General features: G+C 35.5%; 1 protein-coding gene across 6 annotated transcripts in view; it reads right to left on the bottom strand.

Moving 5' to 3' along the window:
• Nucleotides 1–21,638, bottom strand: part of LOC143247406 (uncharacterized) — a 298,078-nt gene that overhangs the window by 258,507 nt on the left and 17,933 nt on the right. For 3 of the 6 annotated variants that reach the window (XM_076495454.1, XM_076495453.1, XM_076495460.1), the window contains exon 1: nucleotides 4,420–5,204. The exons of 1 other annotated variant lie outside the window; for it this stretch is intronic. The gene's annotated coding sequence lies outside the window, so the exon portion shown is untranslated. Of the gene's footprint in view, nucleotides 1–3,837; nucleotides 4,075–4,419; nucleotides 5,205–21,638 lie in introns of those variants that run through there. 2 more of the 6 variants (XM_076495455.1, XM_076495456.1) reach the window with 1 other exon arrangement.

The raw sequence follows: 21,638 nt of genomic DNA, 5'->3' as shown, positions 1-21,638 counted from the left end.
TAGAAACTTATGTATGATATGGTCTCCTTCCCAAAGTAGTCAAAATATACCGATTTGATTCAAAATTAGATTTGTCTAAACTTTTGAAAATTTGTGGCATATGGTTATGAAGCTTCAATCTCACGAGCGTTTATGGCTTCTAAGATAAATTCCTTTGTTTAAATTAACCCCACGTAAAATTAATAATAATTATTATTCATGTTTTTCTAATAAACTAATTTTAAGAGACAAATCTTTGTAGTTTTGTTACTCCAAAAGTGCGTGTGTGTGCGTTTTCTTATAGAAAAGCCACATCGGGCAATCTCCGGAGTCCACCGAGGGGAATCGAACCTCTGATTTTAGCTTTGTAAATCCGTAGAGTTACTGCTGTACCAGCGGGTCACAACCCGAAAGAGAGCCTAAGGCCGTCGGAAGGGGTCACCTATTTTAACTACTTATACCACTTTACAGCAGCGTGTTGTCTGCCAGTCATTCTGTAGGTACTAAAATAACATTGCATAAGGGACGCTTAACGTTTCAATTTGTACTGTCGTGACGTTAGTGAAAAACATTGTTTTATCTGCCATTTGGTCAGTATACACTAAAATGACGTCACATAAAGGACGCTTGATATTGCAATTTGTACTGTCATGACGTCAGTATAAACGCGCACATGCCATGAATCACCATAAGAATTACTGCACTCTGTCGGCTATAACACAGCATGACATATGAACTGAAAAAGCAAGAAATAAAAATATTTGTTACTCTTTTGGAGGAACCTGCAAAGGTACATCTAATGAAGATTTTAGGTAAATATGTCTTTTTTAATTATTGGTTTGAAGTACAAAGTGACCTATTTATGTCTTTTTTAATTATTGGTTTGAAGTACAAAGAGACCTATTTATGTCTTTTTTAATTATTGGTTTGAAGTACAAAGAGACCTATTTATGTCTTTTTTAATTATTGGTTTGAAGTACAAAGTGACCTATTTATTTATTTTACAATTTAACTCCTTAAGGAAAACTCTTAAAATCACGTATTGTTGTGGATACTTGTATGGAGAACATATGCATCATTATGCAACACAAATTTTGTTTCTGGATAGTATGTGTTATTTGTTAATTGCTTATGTTGTAAAAGTACAGAAAATGGCCATTATTCCCTTCAAACTTTGCTTTTGTGACCTGGATAATGAAATTTAGAAATTAACCTATTTTCTATGTAAAAACGGGCAAATTTCCACATTTTCCTTTTCATAAGGTCTGAATAAAACAACATATGAATCAATATTTACATGTGTTTATACTGAAGTTATACAAAAATGTTTAGAAGTGAGTAGTTTTCGAGATTTGCGACTGTAATGTAAATCACTTTCACGTATTAGTCTCCAAATATTGTCTCCCATCATGTTTACGTTATACGCTCCCAGGTCACAAAAGCGAAGTTTGAAGAAAAAAATAGGTCTTTTTCCATTTACTTTAGGCATAAGCAATTGGGAAATAACACTTTCTGTCCAGGAACAAGAAAAAGTAAAAATTTTGTTACATATTATAATATGTTACATAACTGTGACATCTCTTTCCTTTGTTTTAATCGCATAGCTCTGTTTTTTGCGCCTGCGTTTTAGGATAAAAGTTGTATAAAAATCGATCTAACTATGTGTTAACGTTTGTATCAAAATTAGCTTCCAAACATTAACGCCAATCTTTAAAACACTGCATTTGTGTGTGTATGTGGCGGGGATTCACCATATCGAATCTAAGAGAGTTTTGCTCTTGTCTCGTAACGCTAAGTTTGGATGTGTTGAGTTTCTCTCAGTCTTGTAATGTCATGTTTGGATGTGGTGGTTGTGGGGTCTTTCACTCTTGTACTGCCATGTTTGGAAATGTGGGGGTTTCTCGCCGTCCTGTAACGCCATATTTGGATGTGTGGTGTTGTTTTCCAGTCGTGTAACACCAAATAGGTGTATGTGGAGTCTCAGTCTAGTGAGTATGAAAGGGAGAATTGCTTTATTTCCATATATATGTTTAAATAAAGTTGATTCTAAGAATTTATAGGTAAAAGCACAGTTGCGTACGTTATAATATGTTAACCACGCTACATTTGCTATATTCAGTGCCGACAAGGCCTTTCGCACAATACCAGAACTCGTCAGACTCGCTGAAATACAACATATATACAAAGTAGCGGTCTAGGTACTAACTACATCACTAGTTTTCACAAACAGTAACTGTTATCGTGTAAACTATTTTAAATAAGAGAATTATAATTATTGTTAACTTAGTTATTATTTATATATCAGAGTTTCCTGTTAAAGATTTACAGCACTATATTATGTATTTGTTTTACTTTTTTATACACCAATAATTTATGTGTTAGCATTATAATTTTATTACCAACCATAATTCAGAATAACTGGTGAATCAGTAAGCTTCTCTTCTTGATCTCGGAGCGAGTCAAACAGGCACAGCTGATATAACATTCTGTGTAGTTACTTCACGAATGATGTTTAGAACGCTGATTTAAAAAAAAGCTAGTTTGTGGTGTTTCAAGTATGACATAATCTTATAGTTTCTAAGTTTTTCACTATCTGCTTACTGAGATTTTTAGACGACGTAGGTCCGCCAAAAATGTACCTGCGTGTGCAATATTCACCGTATTGGAATTTTGCTATTATTAAGGTATCTATGTTAACTAATGTATGTCGTTATGGAAGAGTTTTATCTTAATCCACTTAATAGTTTATCGAATAATTAAGCAGCTAGAGCTTTATAACTGAAATCCCTCAAAACTGTATTTATTTTTTTAGTTTTTATTGTCGTATCGATTCTGTCATTTAATTCTATTTTTAAATAATGTGTTACGTCCTAGTAGGTCTTTAAATAAAGAATATTATGATCGGTTATGACAACAAATCCCACTGTGAAAGAAAATAGAACAGTACAAGGCCTTGGTGATATGAAGGAATAAATTTGAGGATATACTTTACTAGTATCCAAAGCTCGAGTTACCACTGGATACTTAGTGGGAACATAGAACAGTACAAGTCCTTGGTGATATTGAGGAATAAATTTGAGGATATACTTTACTTGTATCCAAAGTTCGAGTTCCCACTGGATACTTAGTGGGAACATAGAACAGTACAAGTCCTTGGTGATATGGAGGAATAAATTTGAGGATATACTTTACTAGTATCCAAAGTTCGAGTTCCCACTGGATACTTAGTGGGAACATAGAACAGTACAAGTCCTTGGTGATATGGAGGAATAAATTTAAGGATATACTTTACTAGTATCCAAAGCTCGAGTTCCCACTGGATACTTAGTAAGAACATAGAACAGTACAAGTCCTTGGTGATATGGAGGAATAAATTTGAGGATATACTTTACTAGTATCCAAAGTTCGAGTTCCCACTGGATACTTAGTGGGAACATAGAACAGTACAAGTCCTTGGTTATATGGAGGAATAAATTTGAGGATACACTTTACTAGTATCCAAAGTTCGAGTTCCCACTGGATACTTAGTGGGAACATAGAACAGTACAAGTCCTTGGTGATATGGAGGAATAAATTTGAGGATATACTTTACTAGTATCCAAAGTTCGAGTTCCCACTGGATACTTAGTGGGAACATAGAACAGTACAAGTCCTTGGTTATATGGAGGAATAAATTTGAGGATATACTTTACTAGTATCCAAAGTTCGAGTTCCCACTGGATACTTAGTGCAGTTGATCCTTTGAGCAGCTTTTTGACAAAATAATAAAAATAAAAAGTACGTGTGTTTATTGTCGATAAAAGCACTAAAAAACAGTAAAACAATTGCAGTTATTAGTAACTACTAACTTTATATTACCTGATGAAATGGATAGTCCTAGGTTCAGTTATAAAACGGAAGATGAAGGCGGAAGTTTTGTGTTTCACTGAGCTCGAGACAGTAGAAAATGCACATCATGGACCTGTATTATCTTACATGTAAGTAACTGTTTACGGTACAGGAGTGCGTTTCATGTTAGACAATGTTTAATCTTATTCAGAAACTCTCGTGGTAGGTATGATACCCAGGAAAACCATTTTGCTATAAAGAAATGTTCTGTAAAAAAGGGGCACGTATTATTTTGGTGTACAATTATAATAACAAGTAATCAGAGAGAGAATGTTAGTTACCAAACATATATACATATACACACTAAGGGAGAGAAGGAGCTTCAATGAGGCTTAACGAAACTATTAAAATTTCTTAAAATTACAAAGCAAAGCAATATTTGTTTAAATTCGGGTTACAGTTTAACTGATCCTAAAAATTAATTTCATAAAATCAGCTCAAATCAAACCTTCAAAAGTTTTTCGTAAAGAAACGAAACAAAAATTAGATTAAGTCAATTTAATTTTTTTAAAAGCTTACATTTTTACACCTAGAATTGGTTTTTATTCCTACCTCAGTCCTATGAGTTCTTAGGATGAAAAGCTTTTTCTTTGTTTAATATTTCCACCGGAAATCGTTTTCAGTCTATTTTTCCTTGAAATTATATTGCAAAACAAGAATAAAGATTAAACTGAAGACACGAATAATTCCATCTGTATTAATTAACTTTAAGAAACTTGTTCATTTTCCTGTATTTAGGAAGGTAAGGTGTAAGTTTTGGGTTCTTCAGAAAAGTTCTAGAAAGTTCGGTATAACATTCATCGTATTGTTTCTTCACCTGAGAAAAACTCATTCCACTGTTTAAATATTTGTTCAACTAGAATTTCAAGTGCTCTTCAGACTGAAAACAATCTGCATTTCATCGGTCCTTCCATTACTAAACCTATAAAAATCACGCGTGTGTAGTCCACGTCACTTGAGTTTCTTTCTTTCGCACCTGAATGGCTCCGTCCCCCACAAAGTGCTGTTGCTAGAAAAGTTCCCGTCACGTCTGCGAAACCCGCGGGTCCAACAGGTTCATATAAGCTGTCTTACATCTAGTTCACCCCGCCGTTCTCAACAGGAGAGACCCTTGTCAGTCGCTGACACCAATTCTGCTCAACAACACTCGTTTCGACCGACCCCGAATAATACGCGAGCGTTGTTACGTGACGACCACTGTTAGCTCGGTCCAAGCGTTGCATGTTGAACAGCACCTATCTCAGACTAGGCGATTATAAATCATCGCGAAATGACGATGATATTCAGGGTGCATGAGGCAGGCACCCTTTCCTTCCGCCCGAGCCTAAGGGCACAACAGGCCAAACAGTGCCGAAGGAAGAGCAGCAGAGCCGAGCACCGACATAATTAACAGATAAAGTGTCAAAATATTTGCCGACGCCAGGTGCATCATTCAGTCAGTAGAATGCAACAACAACTAGACAAAAAACAAAACAAAAAAAACACCACCAACAGAAAATTAAAACTTCTCACCGCGATACGCTATTTATATTGTAGACAAATAATATCAGGCGCCACGAATACATTTTTACAGAATGACGAAATACTTGATTCATTTGTTTAAATGAGGGGTTAGCTTGCTTCTGTAACAAGCGACGAGTTTCGTAACTCCCATACAGGAAGAGTACGTGTAATGAACTTACAACCTTTCTTATGTATTTTTGCACCACAGATGGTAATACATTGTGATTAGTCGCTTGCTGCGTGGCTAAAGTAGCGGTTTCTCTATTGTTTTTAGTATATTCTTGTTTGCGAATGCGAGCCTCGAGGGCGCGACTAAAGAAGGTAACAAGTAGACAAACAGCAGACGCACCTGTGAATCTTTCTGCCCCGTAGGGGCGCTATGCTTGAAAAAAATGTTTTTTATGATTATTCTTTAGATTAGCGGTAAAGTAAATCTATCAGCTATTGATAAACTAGGTCATCATCTGAATTTCAAATATCTATACAAGCAGCTCATGCTGTTAAGTTCGACTGAGGCCTTGCTCAAACATTACACATCGGAGGGATAACTTCGACAGAACTTTCATTCTGATCAAATAAAACCTGTTCTTGTCGAACATTGAAAAAAAACAACAACAAACACCACAGATTCCAAGTGGTCTGTGCCAATTCAAATATAACAAATGTAACATATTTCCCGTGGTAGAACTAGATCTTTTGTTGATTTTCGACAAGTTCAAATCAAAAGTAACTTTATTCAACAGTGGAACACTTCTTTCACGCTTATAAAATAGTAAAATAGTTCTATTTACATACAACTCCTTGTTCTAAAGAAACAGCGAACTCCCTCTTACGGGCTAGTTTAGAACAACGGGACTGAAAACATATAAATTTAGGTGTCTAAAGAAATGGAGAAAACCTTTAACCAAATGACAAAGTGAAGTAAAAATAATTTATTTAAACAGGTTCTTGATGTTTCCGATTTAAAGAATTACACAAAAACTGTATTTATTTTAACCTGTCCAATAACTGAACTTAAATTACGTACCATCTCTTTACATAGATTTATTTGTTCTATTCATTAGATCTGTTCAATAACAGAGCTCATTACGTACCATATCTTCACATAGTTTTATTTGTTCTATTCATTAGATATTTCCAGTAACTGAGCTTGTTACGTACCATATCTTTACATAAATTTATTTGTTCTATTCATCAGATATGTCCGATAACTGAACTTATTACGTCCCATCTCTTTACATAGTTTTGTTATATTCATGAGATCCGTCCAATAACTGAACTTATTACGTCCCATCTCTTTACATAGTTTTGTTATATTCATGAGATCCGTCCAATAACTGAACTTATTACGTCCCATCTCTTTACATAGTTTTGTTATATTCATGAGATCCGTCCAATAACTGAGCTTATTACGTTCCATCTCTTCACATAGTTTTATTTGTTATATTCACCTGCATTTTCAGTTCTGTACTTTAAAAGCTTAATTATGATAATTTTATAACAGATACTTAACAGAAATTATATTTAATAACATTTTCTTCGTACATATCTGTTAAGAGCAGCACATTTTAGAAACTCTAATGTTAGAGATTTTATGAATTGAAAACGGACATCAAAATAGGATCCAACCCTAGACTTGTGATTTGATTAACGATACTATGAGTCCTCATATACTGCATAGCTTAGCACTTTAACAGCACTTCTACTGAGTTCTGTCTTTGTAAGCAAGTGGTGAAAATTTGAAATATTGGAGTTTGGTATATAGTTGGTTACGTGAAGACAGGTTGAAATTTTGGAGTTCTGATATACAGCTGGTTACATGATGATAGGTGTAAATAATTGGAGTTCTGGTATATAACTGGTTACATTATAATAGGATGAAATATTGGAGTTTTGGTATGTAGCTGACTACATGATGATAGGTTGGAATACTGGAGTTATGGTATATAACTGGTTAATACGGAATTGTTGGTTCTCTTCTTCAGAAAAAAATTCAAGACATTTATAATTATTTATCAAAGATGTCGCAGTTTCATAATCGTTTGAAGTCTTAGTTGAAATGTCAATGTGCCTAAAGAGTTAATTATCTAAAGGTCCTTATCTTTTTTAGTATTTTAAAAAAGAAGGTCTCAAATGAGGACAGAAGACTAAACTATGAAAGAAACGCTTTTATTAAAATGTTTTTGGCTCCAAGTACTTCAGGCGTGTTGTTTGACATCTGTCTAAGACGGAAGTGTCCAAGTGAATAGTGTGCAACACTGTGAATCAGAGGACTTATAGTTCATGTTCTCTAGTGCCAACAAAAACAAATTCTTCCACTGCTTGGGTTTCTACTTGCGCTCATAGAGTGATGGTCAAATATTACTATTTGATCAGATGAGAGCAGCGCATGAGGAACAGCAACGAGAAAAGGCCCCGTGTAGCTTTGTGCGAAAATTCTAAAAGAAATAAAATTATTTTATTGTTGAAATCCCTTTTCAGGTCACTGTTATGTTTTGTTTTCAGGTTAATTTTTATGTAGCACCAATAGTTAGAAACTGTTTTATCGACCGCTGCATGTTCTTTTTCTCCCCCTTGTTTTTTTGAAATATAATTTTGTCATTTTTGTCACACTAAAACTTGTTTAAATTTTACCTTCATATTCAAGGAACTTTATCAATGTCGTCACTCATTAACACGAGATTAAATTACTGAAATTTTAGTTAGATATGTGTGACTTTTAATGCTTTGAACATGATGTTTTCACATTCCAATTCGTTTTTCGTACGTTGAGCTCTTGTTGTGAGTAAAGCATTGATAAATTGGATTAAAGTGTAATTTGATGAGCTGAATCTTAGAAGAATAATAAAACAATTAGTGTTAGAATTACAAAACTAACAAAGGGCAATTTTTTTAAAATTTATGGACTCTTTACAAAACTTACACAAATCTGAACTGTATATATATATATATATTTTATAAAAGAAACGATAACAATAAGAGGCCGCTAGAGTGTATAACTGTTCTACTTGCTTTACGATAAAAGCCAAATTACTTCAACAACCTTGGATGATTCAGTTATGCTCTTCTTTCAAAGTATGAAGACACCTTTGTGTTCAAATTACATTTGATGCTTAAAGCTGAACAGTTTCTCAATTATTACAATATGTACAACTTACAAATGATGTAAACAAACCGTGTGAATATATCATGTTGAATATAATTCTTGAAAATATATTGTAGTAAATTAATATGGCGCTGTTGTGGAAAGTGCACGTTATGAGAGAGTGAAAACAATTCAACTGTACGGGAATATTTAGTTTCAAATCGTTGTGGCACTATAGTGTTAGTCTCTAACATAATCTATCTAAAGTTTTGTTTTAGTTTCTTTACTTAAACTGGATGTCTATAGCTTTAACAAAAACACAATATTAAGTTAGGCCTACTATATGTAGTTCAAAAGCACATTATGTACAATATATCAAATATTTTATCAAATGCTCGATTAAAATGCTAAAGATGGGGGGATAATAGTGCCTCTAAAGTTGATAAATTGTTATAAAATTTACAAAAAGTGCATAGAACCTCCACTTTTGCATATATGGCTTACATAGCAATTGTAAATTATATTATTATATTAATTTTCTGAGGGGGACATACCCCTCAAACTTCTCTATATTGAATTACTTTTGGTAGCACGGGACCTGCTTTAACAACTCCTTATACTTTCAATCCCTCATTGTGAAATCTGCGTGTCTCGCCAAGCATCCCCACTTTGCAACTGATGAGAAGAGCCTTGTACCAATGTCAAAACGTTTCAACCTAAACTGCTCCTTGACCAAACGGTCCGGCCAGAGAACGTTTAAGAGCAGTAACATCAAATTCGTTTTATTTGTCCAACTTTTTTAAATAAATCAAATGGTGAGATTGGCTCACATTTTTATAATTAGCCCACAGCTGTCAGTGTATCAGTTCTCGAGTCCGCGGCCCGGCACGCAAACTACTAAGCCACATCTAACCCCAGATCAAATAAACACGTTTTGTACTAAAAGTACCACCTAGACGATTGTAAGCGTATTTCAACAAAGCTCTAAGACAATTCATAGAAATTATGTTGAAATACACATTGTTACAAAAAACTGCTAGCTTGCGAACTTTAAAACAAGGTAATCGATACCTTGCTCGTTTCTTTCTTTATTCTAGATTAAATGTTAACCACTACATAACAGCCAGTACAATTTTTGAGTTCCTGTCGCTTGATTTTAGTTAAAACAAGCATATCGGCTAACGAGGCATTTTATTCATCACTTAGCAACAAGACTGGAACACGACACCGCGCAGGTACAGGAAAAAACAGCGCTTGGAACAAGTCGAGCAGACGTATCACCTGGTGAGAAGTAATAGAAGTATGCCACGTAAGAAAAGCCTCTCTTCAGCTACCAAGAGGCGTCACCAACCGCTCTACACTTGGATAAAAGGGCGGACCGCGAGAAGCTTGTGATGCGTAACACAGTGGTTACCTTTAATGAGCGTGCGTGAGACGCGTGCTAGTGAAAACTAACCTGTCATAAAGGTATTTCTTAAAGTAGACGATTGACTGTAAATAAATCAACACGTTCGTTTCGTTTTCATACTATTTCTAGTAAACTCTGTTAAGCGAAAATGAAATAAAGCACTTCATAACTAACGTATTTTTAGGTATTCTCTGAAGCTTGGACCAAACGTGTCGGACTATCAATCTGCGAATCTAATGTTCATGTTTCGTTACGCACAGAAAAAAAAAGATTCTGACTTCGCACTTTGAGGTTGTGGTTGCATTATAAGGTTTACGATCAAATTCCAACGTTTGATTAGACAAGAGCTGGCAATGGTTATTTTTGATCAGTCATCTTCCCTCCAGTAGGGCCCGGCATAGTCAGGTGATTAAGGCACTCAACTCGTAATCCGAGGGTCGCAGGTTCGAATCCCTGTCGCATCAAACATGCTCGCCCTTACAGCTGTGGGGACGATATAATGTGACAGTCATTCCCACTATTCGTTGGTAAAAGAGTAGCCCAAGAGTTGGCGGTGGGTGGTGATGACTAGCTGCCTTACACTGTCAAATTAGGGATGACTAGCGCAGATAGCCATCGTGTAGCTTTGCACGAAATAAAAAAAAAAATCCTCTAGCCTATCAGTCTAGCTCAGATTCTCACTGAGCAGATGTCCAAAATTAGCAATATATCTGTTGTTTTTTTTCGAACAATGGCAGAAAAGAATAAGTAACTTCGGAACCTAAATGGAATGATGACAAAAAGACAAAATAAACGTGTTTAGCCTTAAAATTACTGGGTGATTACTAAGATGCAGTGCTATTGGGTATTTGTTATTGCTCCAAACGTGACCACAACTGAGGATGGTATATACATGTGGGACAAATTTCATTCCTCCAAAAGGTAACCATTGCTATCGAAAGGGTTAAAGCATATTTAACTTACCACAATAAAATTAACCACGAAGGTTACGATAATTACGTTGAAACGAGAGATGTGAGACCATCAACTTTAAAATATGTCTGGTTACACTGAAAGATAATTTAGACAAAAAGCACGAACTATGTTATTCTTCTTACAAAAAAAAATAAGTATGCACACAGAATGTTTACAACACCATTACACCTCCTCCATTAGCTTCCATTGCTGCTCAACACCATTACACTACCTCCATTAGCTTCCATTGCTGCTCAACACCATTACACTACCTCCATTAGCTTCCATTGCTGCTCAACACCATTACACCACCTCCACTAGCTTTCGTAGTTGGAACAACACCATTACATCACCTCCACTATCTTCCATAGTTGGAACGACACAAACGCCTCATACGGTTTTCTTCATTTATTTATTTTTGCTCTACCATGAGTAAGGATACGACTGAAGCATAACACATAAAAAACCCGTACGCTTCGTGTTATTTCAATGTCCACATTTTGCGAGCGTGCAATATGACGTAACGGGGTAATGCATGTACTGTTATCGCGATTCCTGGTAGCAAAACGTTTATTTTTTGACAAGTGGACCTATTTCGTCAGATTAAACAAATAGGGATAGTTCTGACTTATGTAAAGATCTGTTAAAAATGCGTATTCAAAGAAAATGAAACCAATAATATCTGTAAAATATAAACATAATTGTATAGGAAATATTAAGTTGACGGTTTATGGAGTTCCGTTTTGAAACCGAATTCAACTTAATGATCACCGAGACCTTAAACGTTGAGTCACAAAGTTATCATGTCCCTTTGTGAAACCTAACTTAATTTTTTTTTGCCTCAAAAGGGTAATTTTATTTTATTTTAAGATCTCACCATGAATTATACTTTTTTTTACATACGTCTATTGATTTATAATGAAGGCAAGGTTAGTAGCAGACAGTCACTACGCATTACCACACTAGCAGCCAGAATAAAGAGGGAAATTGTCGTACCTTAATTATAATATATATATATGAAAGGTCATACAAAATTACAGCTGAATAGAGCAGTTTGGCCATACGTTGTGATGGCCAAATTGAATTAATTTCAATAATTAACATGAAAAAATAGGTAAAATTAAAAGTAAAAAATAATCCGATTTATTATTCGAATAAAATGTAAGAATTCGTGACAAATTTTATGTTCGCCAGAGGGAGATAGTAAAAGGTGTAATAAGTAGAATGGTTTCGCGGAAATAATAATAAAAAATGTCTTTCGTTATCAAGATAAAGACATATAACAATGGCTAATTTGGCTCTTTGTGCTAGAATATAGTGCTACTGCTTGTTGGTAGCAATCTTCTCATGCGAATGTTAACGAAAAAAATGCTTTGAGAAACACAGACATGTCTTCAGAACGAGATGAACATTAATATTATTCAAACCAGTTTAACTCTACTGAAGCCAACCGCTGCCTATAATGAGAAATAAGAAATGTGAATCAAGTAAATGAAGTCTTCATTTTGTCGGGTTAGGGACGAATGAATAGTACTTCTGTAGGTCAGCTAGTAAGCTTATGATGCTAAAACCCAAAGTTCGATTCTTCTCGACGAACAGAATGCACATAAGCCATTGTGTTGCTGTGCGTTAAAAGTTAACAAAAGGGAATGAATTAATATGAAATTCTTGTGTAACACTTCATTAAGTGTTCAGCAAACCGTTTGAGGCTGATATTCTGAAATCATATAGATATTAACGATACATTTTAAACAAACAATTAGTTTTGCATATATTTAATAATACCTTCATAAAGAATTGTAAATACTATAAGTGAAGTTTCCTAAACACATGGAAAGTGCCACGCATTGATTTTTTGACACACAGAAATACATATGAGGGAAACTTTCTTTGTTGTTAAGTACAAAGTCACACAATAAGGTGTTCGTGTTGCGTCCTCCGCAGGTATCGAACTATATTTTTAACGTCACAAGAGGTCAGACTTGTCACTTGGAGGAAGGGGGTAATAAAGCTACCCTACGTGCATCAGAAATATTACACAAACCATAACTCTTTTTTTTAACAGATAGATTACATATAAATAAAGCTATTCTGTCTAACTGACTGAAAGAATATAATACATTTATTCAACACAGTTTTCCTTATAGTTGTGTTTCAAAACTAAACTCTTATCTTATGTCAATTACAATTAAAGTTGAGTTTTAGTGTTGTGGTAGTTAGGTTTATCAAAAGATGCGTTAAAAAGAAAGGTCGGTGAGTTTAGCTCAGTTGGTGGAGAACTCCGTTGGTATGGAAGAGGCCAGGCGTTCAATCCCACACTCACGTTATTGGGGTTTGCAATACGGCGGTCAGTTCATCGCAAAAACAGAGCACAGATAGTTCACTGTGTATTTTTGAGCTAAAACAAAACAATGGGATGGAAAAGGAGTATCAATTCGATCAAATTATCTCCTACATTTATGCTGGTTAGTTTTGAATTTCGAGCGAAGCTACACAAGAACTATCTGCGCTAGCCGTCCATAATTTAACAACGTAAGACTATAGGGAAAACAACTAGTCATCACCACCCATCGCCAACTCTTAAGCTACTTTTTTACTAACGAATAGTAGGATTGACCGTCACGTATAACGTATCCACGGCTGTAAGGGCGAGCATGTTTGGTGTGAGGGACATTCGAACCTGCGACCCTCAGGTTGCGAGTCAAGCGCCTTAACCAAGTGGCCATCCCGGAATATCTAGTTAAAGAAGATTACATTTGTTTCTGCGGCTAACCAAGAGCTAACCTGTCACAGACCAAGTTGGTAAGATTAATTTTTTTGTCCCACCAAGACTGAACCCGACTGCCGAGGGTTCTACCAGCCAACCTTAAATGGTTGATCTGCTGTCAATTACTATTGAACCACATTTTAACAATATTAGTCCATTGAAGTGTAAAATAAGTCATCTTACTGGTTCGCCAGTTATTTTGGATGCAACAGGGTGTTCGGAAAGTCACTGTGCAGTTTTGTAATCATATTTTATTCAGTTTATTTCAAGCCAGCAACTGATAGCGGTGTTAAAAAACAAAATAAGAAGGATCCAGGCCTGTATTGATGCCAAGGGGGGTCACTTTCAACATTGTTTATAATTGTCATTCATATTTACCTCCTGTATTCTATATTGAAACATGTCTGTTAATAAATATATAAGTGCACAGTGACTTTCCTAACTAATGATAGACCACAACTGTGTCTGTCATATCCCAGCCGGCCTGATGTTATGTGGTTGTCGTAAAATTACATATACTCCTTTGCTTTTTAAGAGGAACGCACTTAATAAAACAAACAATATGATGTGTTTAGACAGTATTTTTGGACAATAAATTTATTTCTGTGCATCGTTACGTCTCTAACAGCTAAGCCTGATCACGTACAATATATAAGGCCTCAATATTAGAGACAGATCATTGTACAGAAGTGGATTTATTATTTTACAACGAGCTATTTAAAACTGCATTTTCTTTTTTGGTTCCACTTGTAAGTTTTTAGAAATTTTATGAAGTTAGTTGTTCTATTCTATTGTCCACTGACTCGATAGCCTATCATCGGAGATCTATAATGTTAATCCCATGATGGGAAAGGCAGTTCCCGTTCCAAATGTAATTGTCGCCAAAGGCTCTGATCGTGAATCTTGCACAGCTAACATGTTACAAAGTTCAAAGTGACCACTAGATATCAATGTTCACTGTTGTTTGCATGCTGAGCTATGTTGCGAGATATATGTTCCCTAAAAGCGGCATCAGTAAAGTGTTAATTCTGTGCTAATTATACTATCACTCCCGCAGTTATGGTTTGTGAGCAAAATTCTGATGATCAGAAAAAACAAAACAGGGTACATCTACGAAAGGATATATTCTAGTTTTAATTATGGAAAGGTAAATTTTGGGCGATTTCTAGCCACCAAATCTCCTCCGACTTTCTTTCTTGGGGCTTGCTAAATTTCAAGGGCTATAATATTAAATCATAATTTGTTTAGACAACACACTATAACAGTTTTACATGAAGAAACAAAAGTTGGTTGTGTTAAGCGCAAAACTTCAGAATGAGCTATCATCAGTGTACCCACTGTGAGGAATCAAATATTGGATTTTAGCAGTTTAAATCGTCAACCTTATCGCTAAGCTAGTTAGTGTGTGTGTGTGTGTCTAGAAGAAGGGACAATATACTAGGAAAGATTTTACTGAACTGTTTGTTTTGTTTTTTTTAATTTTGCACAAACCTACTCGAGGGCTATCTGTGCTAGCCGTCCCTAACTTAGCAGTGTAAGACTAATGGGAAATCAGCTAGTCATCACCACCCACCACCAACTCTTGGGCTACTCTTTTACCAACGAATAATGGGATTGACTGTCACATTATAACACACCCATGGCTGAAAGGACGAGCATATTTGGTGTAATGGGAATTCGAACACGTAACCTTGAAATTACAAGTCGAGTGCCTTAATCACCTGGCCATGCTGGGCCGACAATATTGTCGATTAAGAATCATAAATGTTATAGAAAAAAAACTGGGTTTACAATTCCGTGTTAATTCAGCGTCTATATCGTTAAAATCTCTGTCACGAATGTGATGTCACTATCACAGCCATGATCCCTTCCAGAAAGTATATGTTCGACCGTGTAATTTGTACATACCACTTCATATAGTAGGTTTGAAAAATGCACTTTATGTGTTTTTTTTTATATAATCTTGCGCATACAATATATTAGCCAGACACCCTGACAGTGCACTTGCCCTCTTAATAGTTTTACTGGTTAGTAAATACTCGCCAGTGGTACTAATGTGTGTCACGAGAACTGGAAGAAAAGAGGAGTCTGGGGGCAAAATAATTGCGAACATGAGAAAATCAAACTCATATGATAATACATTGAAATTAAGTAGAACAAAATTCTTGTAAGCAGTTTTTTAACGAACAGGTAACTAGATGTCTTTCGGTGTACATTAAAAAAATGTATCCTAACATTTAAATATACGACGTATGTCAAAATTGATGTTACCCTGTTATAAAGTAAAGCAGGATATATATACAGCTCTAATAATGATTGTTCTGTCATAAACTAGAAATTCATGAAACTGAGAAAGAGAGGTACTTTTTAGTGGAAACCAAATCCGTGAAACTGCAGGAATAGATATTTTTATCCCGTATTTCACAAATGGTCCGGCATGGCCAAGCGTGTTAAGGCGTGCGACTCGTAATCTGAGGGTCGCGGGTTCGCATCCCCGTCGCGCCAAACATGCTCGCCCTTTCAGCCGTGGGGGTGTTATAATGTGACGATCAAGCCCACTATTCGTTGGTAAAAGAGTAGCCCAAGAGTTGGCGGTGGGTGGTGATGACTAGCTGCCTTCCCTCTAGTCTTACACTGCTAAATTAGGGACGGCTAGCACAGATAGCCCTCGAGTAGCTTTGTGCGAAATTCCAAAAACAAACAAACAATTTCACAAATGTGGATCCGGCATGGCCAGGTTCTTAAGGTGTTCGACTCGTAATTTGAGGGTCGCGGGTTCGAATCCCTTTCACACCAAACATGCTTGCTCTTTCACCCGTGAGGTTGTTTAATATGACGGTCACTATCATTATTCGTTGGTAAAAGAGTAGCCCAAGAGTTGGCAGTAGGTGGTGATAACTGAATTAGGAACGGATAGGGTAGACAGCCCTCGTGTAAATTTCCGCGAAAATCTAAAGAAACTGTCTCTCTCTTAGGAGTATAAATTGCTTCTAACATTGTCTGGTACACAATGGGTGTATTGGAGAAACTGTAAACTGATTTCCCACATCAGTTAGTGGATATGCTAATTATTCACAACCAGAACTCTTGACCTTGAAAGGTTTAAAAATTACTTTTTACAACAATTTAAACCTAAACGAGAACAAATAAGAAAAACATGGCTAATTTCACACATAAACCCAAACTTACAGCTGCGTAGAGAACATCTATATGATGTTATAGCAGAAGTAAATTTGGTTAATGAACTTCATGTATCATTGCAACGCTTTCCTCACTAAGCTCATAAAGTCAACTTACCAAACACAGATTCATTAGATTATGTCATTATCTGATACACGAGTTAGAAGTTTCACTTTATTTCAGTCTTTATCGCGAAATTTCTCCATATTTCGATTCGCCATGACTTGCCATAGGTCGTCATTCTTTACCACAGGTTCTACGGTACAAATACTGTAGTTACTGACAGCATACGCACTGATATATCTCTATAATTAAAGATATTTTTTGTAAATAGAGAACAGACCATAACTACAATAGACCACAATGTGGTATAAGCTAACTAAGTCAGCAAACGTCAATAATCAAGCTACGTACATTATATAACACCAGTAAATTTGTGCTTCATTCATATTTTACGTTCATGTAAAAAGCGACATATATATATATGCACACACATACTGATTTATACATAACGTAAGATACACATGCACCGACATACATGTTTACGTTTGTTTTGTTTGTTTCTTTTTTGAATTTCGCACAAAGCTACTCGAGGGCTATCTGTGCTAGCCGTCCCTAATTTAGCAGTGTAAGACTAGAGGGAAGGCAGCTAGTCATCACCACCCACCGCCAACTCTTGGGCTACTCTTTTACCAACGAATAGTGGGCTTGATCGTCACATTATAACACCCCCCACGGCTGAAAGGGCGAGCATGTTTGGCGCGACGGGGATGCGAACCCGCGACCCTCAGATTACGAGTCGCACGCCTTAACACGCTTGGTCATGCCGGGCCACATGTTTACGTAGTCCAATATTAGGTATGTATTAATCATCATACACTCGTAGTTTATGCCATCAAAGTTCAGTACCACTTAATAGTAACATCGGTTGGTTTTCCCCTACAAACTGTAGTACATGTGTACCACCTACTGAGCAAGTTCAATACTAACTTGAGTCGTGTTCTAAAAGTTGAGTCGTGTTAATAATGAATGGAATTCAACAGAAATTACTTTCCTTGTTATAGTTCCATATCTGCAGAAATATGTTCCCAATGTTATACAGGAACCAAAGATTGAATTGTCCTTTCAGCTTATTGGTGTGGCTCGTAGCTCTTACGCATCATCAACAGTATAATAAAAAAAAAAAAAAATCATCAGAGTTCTAGGATCTCATCTTTTCAGCTGCCTTAACTGTGTTTAATCTATAGTTTTCTTTCATCGTCTGTGTGACATAAATTCCATGTCATATCAATAGATACATCTAGTAACAAGCCAAAATATCTAGAGCTATTTTAGTTACCCATTATTTCAAAAAGAAAGGAACATCACTTACTTTTATTAGTTGATTACAAGTCAACTAATTGTTTTAACTGCAGTGAGTGTGTCTAACAAAATAAATCTGCATATCTTTTATCAGAAAAGATCAGTTAATAACGTGGAAAGTAAAGTTGCAACTTTAGAGTTCAGGTTCTGTGTCTTTCTCTGGTACTGACAACTAAGTCAGCTATTGATCATAATAAGTGATCATAAAACAGTTAATGCCAATCATAATGATGCATGTATCAGTACGTGGCCAGTTATAAACCACTACTCATTGCTCCTCAGTGCTGCTTTATCATCCAACTCCTCACGACAGATGGAATCTTCCTCTGTTGTGTATGGGTTGATATTCTAAGACGCAACATCATTGTCTTCTACAGGGTTATCTCTTAGACACACACACAGAGTTTTGATTCTTGGAACAATCACTTACTGATGAGGTCATCTCTGACATACAACTTCAGTTTGTTTATATATTCAATGTTCTTTTTAATACCTCTTGAAAAACTGTGGCATATAATTTACTTTGATAAACTCTTTACCCAAGAAATACAGAACCAAGTTGTTTGCATATGATCTGAACGCGCTGAAACCACACATATCGTCTCTAAATTCTAACCTTTACACTAATATTTGCTTGTAACATCTCTAAATCTGCTGCTGCTTAGCCCATATTATGATGCACAAATTCACAGCCATCCCAGATATTCCTATAGGAAATACAGTGTATCTGCGTTAGATACTAGTTCATACACTGGGAACTGTAGTTTTCATCTAAGCAGCAGAAAATTTAGTAAATAAGGAGACAATTCTTGCTTAGTTGTATGTCATATTATCGTGACATGCAGTAGACACCCATTTCAGTTCATTCAGAGGAGGTTTCGAAATCTAACAACATACACATTTGAACAATGAGACTAAAAATGAAGTTTGTCTTCCTTCCATCTAACACTCGGTATAACTCTGCAAACAACTGAACAGACTGGAGGAATGTTTCCTTAATTTGTCTGATCATCATTAGGATCTGTGAATTATTACCCACTGTTCAGTCAAAACATCAATGGTAAATAACCTTTAACATATTTATAAAAATAATTGTTAATGGACAAAGAAACCGTTATAACCAAAATTATTCTCAAATAAAGAGAACCTTTAACAAAGTTTACCGTGTCATGACCAGCTTCTCTTTTGAGCAGCAAACAAAGTGCACTGCTCACATCACCCTTTCAATGTGTGGATGGAAGCGTGGATACAAAACGCACTTCTGTAAATCAGCAGTAGTATGTATTTCAGTCCTTATATTTGTTATAGTCCAAGTTTTCCTGTCCTAAAGCTCTGAGACTTACCAGCTGCGTTATATATACCCAATTAATCACAAAAGATGTTATATTTATTAGTATTGTATTCTTGAATTTGTGCCAGCCATGATGTAAATAGTATCTAAACTATAATTGTGTCCCTTACCAATCAGTATGTCCTGTCATATATAGAATCATCATTAGTTGTATGGATTATTATCAACCAACATTTTCTACTCTTGTTCTTATCTTGATATCTGGATATTACATGTACAGAAAACTTTGACTGATTGGAGAAACAAACCATCAATGTCTCTGAGCTGTTGATACAGTTGTACTATGAGATTGAACTTTTAAGGATGATAATCTAATGAAAAATTGCGCCATCTAGATTTTTTACATTAAACAACCTTTTTATTAATGCATGTTTAACAAATATTACAGTTGTCTGCATTTCCTCCTTTGTCGTACATATTTGGAATTTAGGAAAGGTCAGTACATGTCTAGTATTTAGACTTCAGCTATACTGTAACCAAGTCTCTTGTCATTGGTATTAGTATCTTCCACAGCATGAATGCCAACTCTTGCTGAGTATGGATGAGCACTGCGTCTTCAAATAAATCATTCACTGGGCTGGGATGCCTACTAAAACATTTCTCTTGTTTTCTTGAAGAAAAAAATCCGAATATTTTTCTTTTTGGCCACTTTAGAGAACCGCAGTATCTTGGTAACGAATGCCTTATTGTGCTAAAGTTACTCCAATGCCAATGTTTCATCGTATCTACCAGAATCAATTCTAACTCAGCACCATTTTCTTAATGCTGTGCTATTTGCTTAAGCCATTCCTAGTGCTTGATTGTTTCAGCTGTTTAAGAAAGTATCTAAAATATTCTTTGGAATTCAAAATATTGAAAAGTTGATATGTTTCGCCAATTAAATTCTCTTTACTTGTTTGTATATAAATGCTCCTGATCTTTGTCATCGCCTCACTTATCTGTGGCATACAAAAGTGCAGTGGACCTAACAAGTATAAGAAAGTGGACACCCATTCTTTCTTTCAGGGTAAATTCCCACGTTGAACCAAGTTATCATTAAAATATATTTTATATTGAATCATTTCGCCCGTGAAATCGATGAATCAATCAATAAATTATAAATGTATGATCTTTATAGTCATATTTTAAAAAAATCAACAAACAAAGAGAAACATGCTAAACATTATGGTTTGCATCAAAACTAGACTTAGATCTTTCGGTCTTTATCCATATCAATAAAAATAAGAAAATCTGCAGATTCGTCCCATCCCTTAACATGAGTAGTCTATCGTTTTCTAATTCTGAGATAATGTAACCCGATGAGCTACAAGAATATAGGTTATACTAGTGGTTTGTTGACTGCTAGCACATCCAACTTATCATGCTGAGTATTCGAGCAAAACAAAGAAAATACGTTTTAACTTTTGTTTTTATTCTTTAAACAAAACTGAGCTATGAAAGTAAAGTTTTGTTTAACGCTTCTTGAAATTTTAAGGACAAAGTTTCGTTAAGGTATCACAAAATCTCCCCTGAAACTCTGGTAGTTCAGTGATAAATCTTAGGTTTATAATGCTAAAAGCTGAATTTCGATGTCCACGGTGAGCAGAGCACAGATAGCCCACTGTGTAGTGTTGTGCTTAACAATAAATAAACAAACCACAAAATCTATGTTGAATAAAACATTATTTCGAGAAATGTAGAATCTAATACCTCATTTTATATTTTCAAGCACTGAGCCAGTATGAACTAGCACCTGCTTGTTTTGTTTTTTTGAATTAAGCACAAAGCCACACAATGGGCTTTCTGTGATCTGCCCACCACGGGTATCGAAACCCGGTATAAGTCGCTGACCAGAATTAGAGTATTTTATAAATATTATATCTTTACTGCATTTAACAAAACATAAAAATACAACTTATCATGTTCTAAACCCTTCGATGTTTTCCCATTTTCAAATCGTGCTCATTTCTAAGTCAGTTAACACCGTAGGTCATAACAAAATTTGGTGGACATAACTTTGTACTTAATAACGACCAAACCAAACTCTAGAAAATTATATCCAAAATAATAACAAACATGAACTTTAATGATACCAAAGACAGAGAGAAAAGACTGAATACAAACACATCACAAATTTATATAAAATCCAAAAAAGAAAATGTTACCCAGAATGGCAAGTCGA

Source organism: Tachypleus tridentatus, chromosome 3 (genome assembly GCF_004210375.1).
Source record: "Tachypleus tridentatus isolate NWPU-2018 chromosome 3, ASM421037v1, whole genome shotgun sequence".
Lineage (NCBI taxonomy): Eukaryota > Metazoa > Arthropoda > Merostomata > Xiphosura > Limulidae > Tachypleus > Tachypleus tridentatus.
This window is presented reverse-complemented; position numbering and strand designations above follow the sequence as displayed.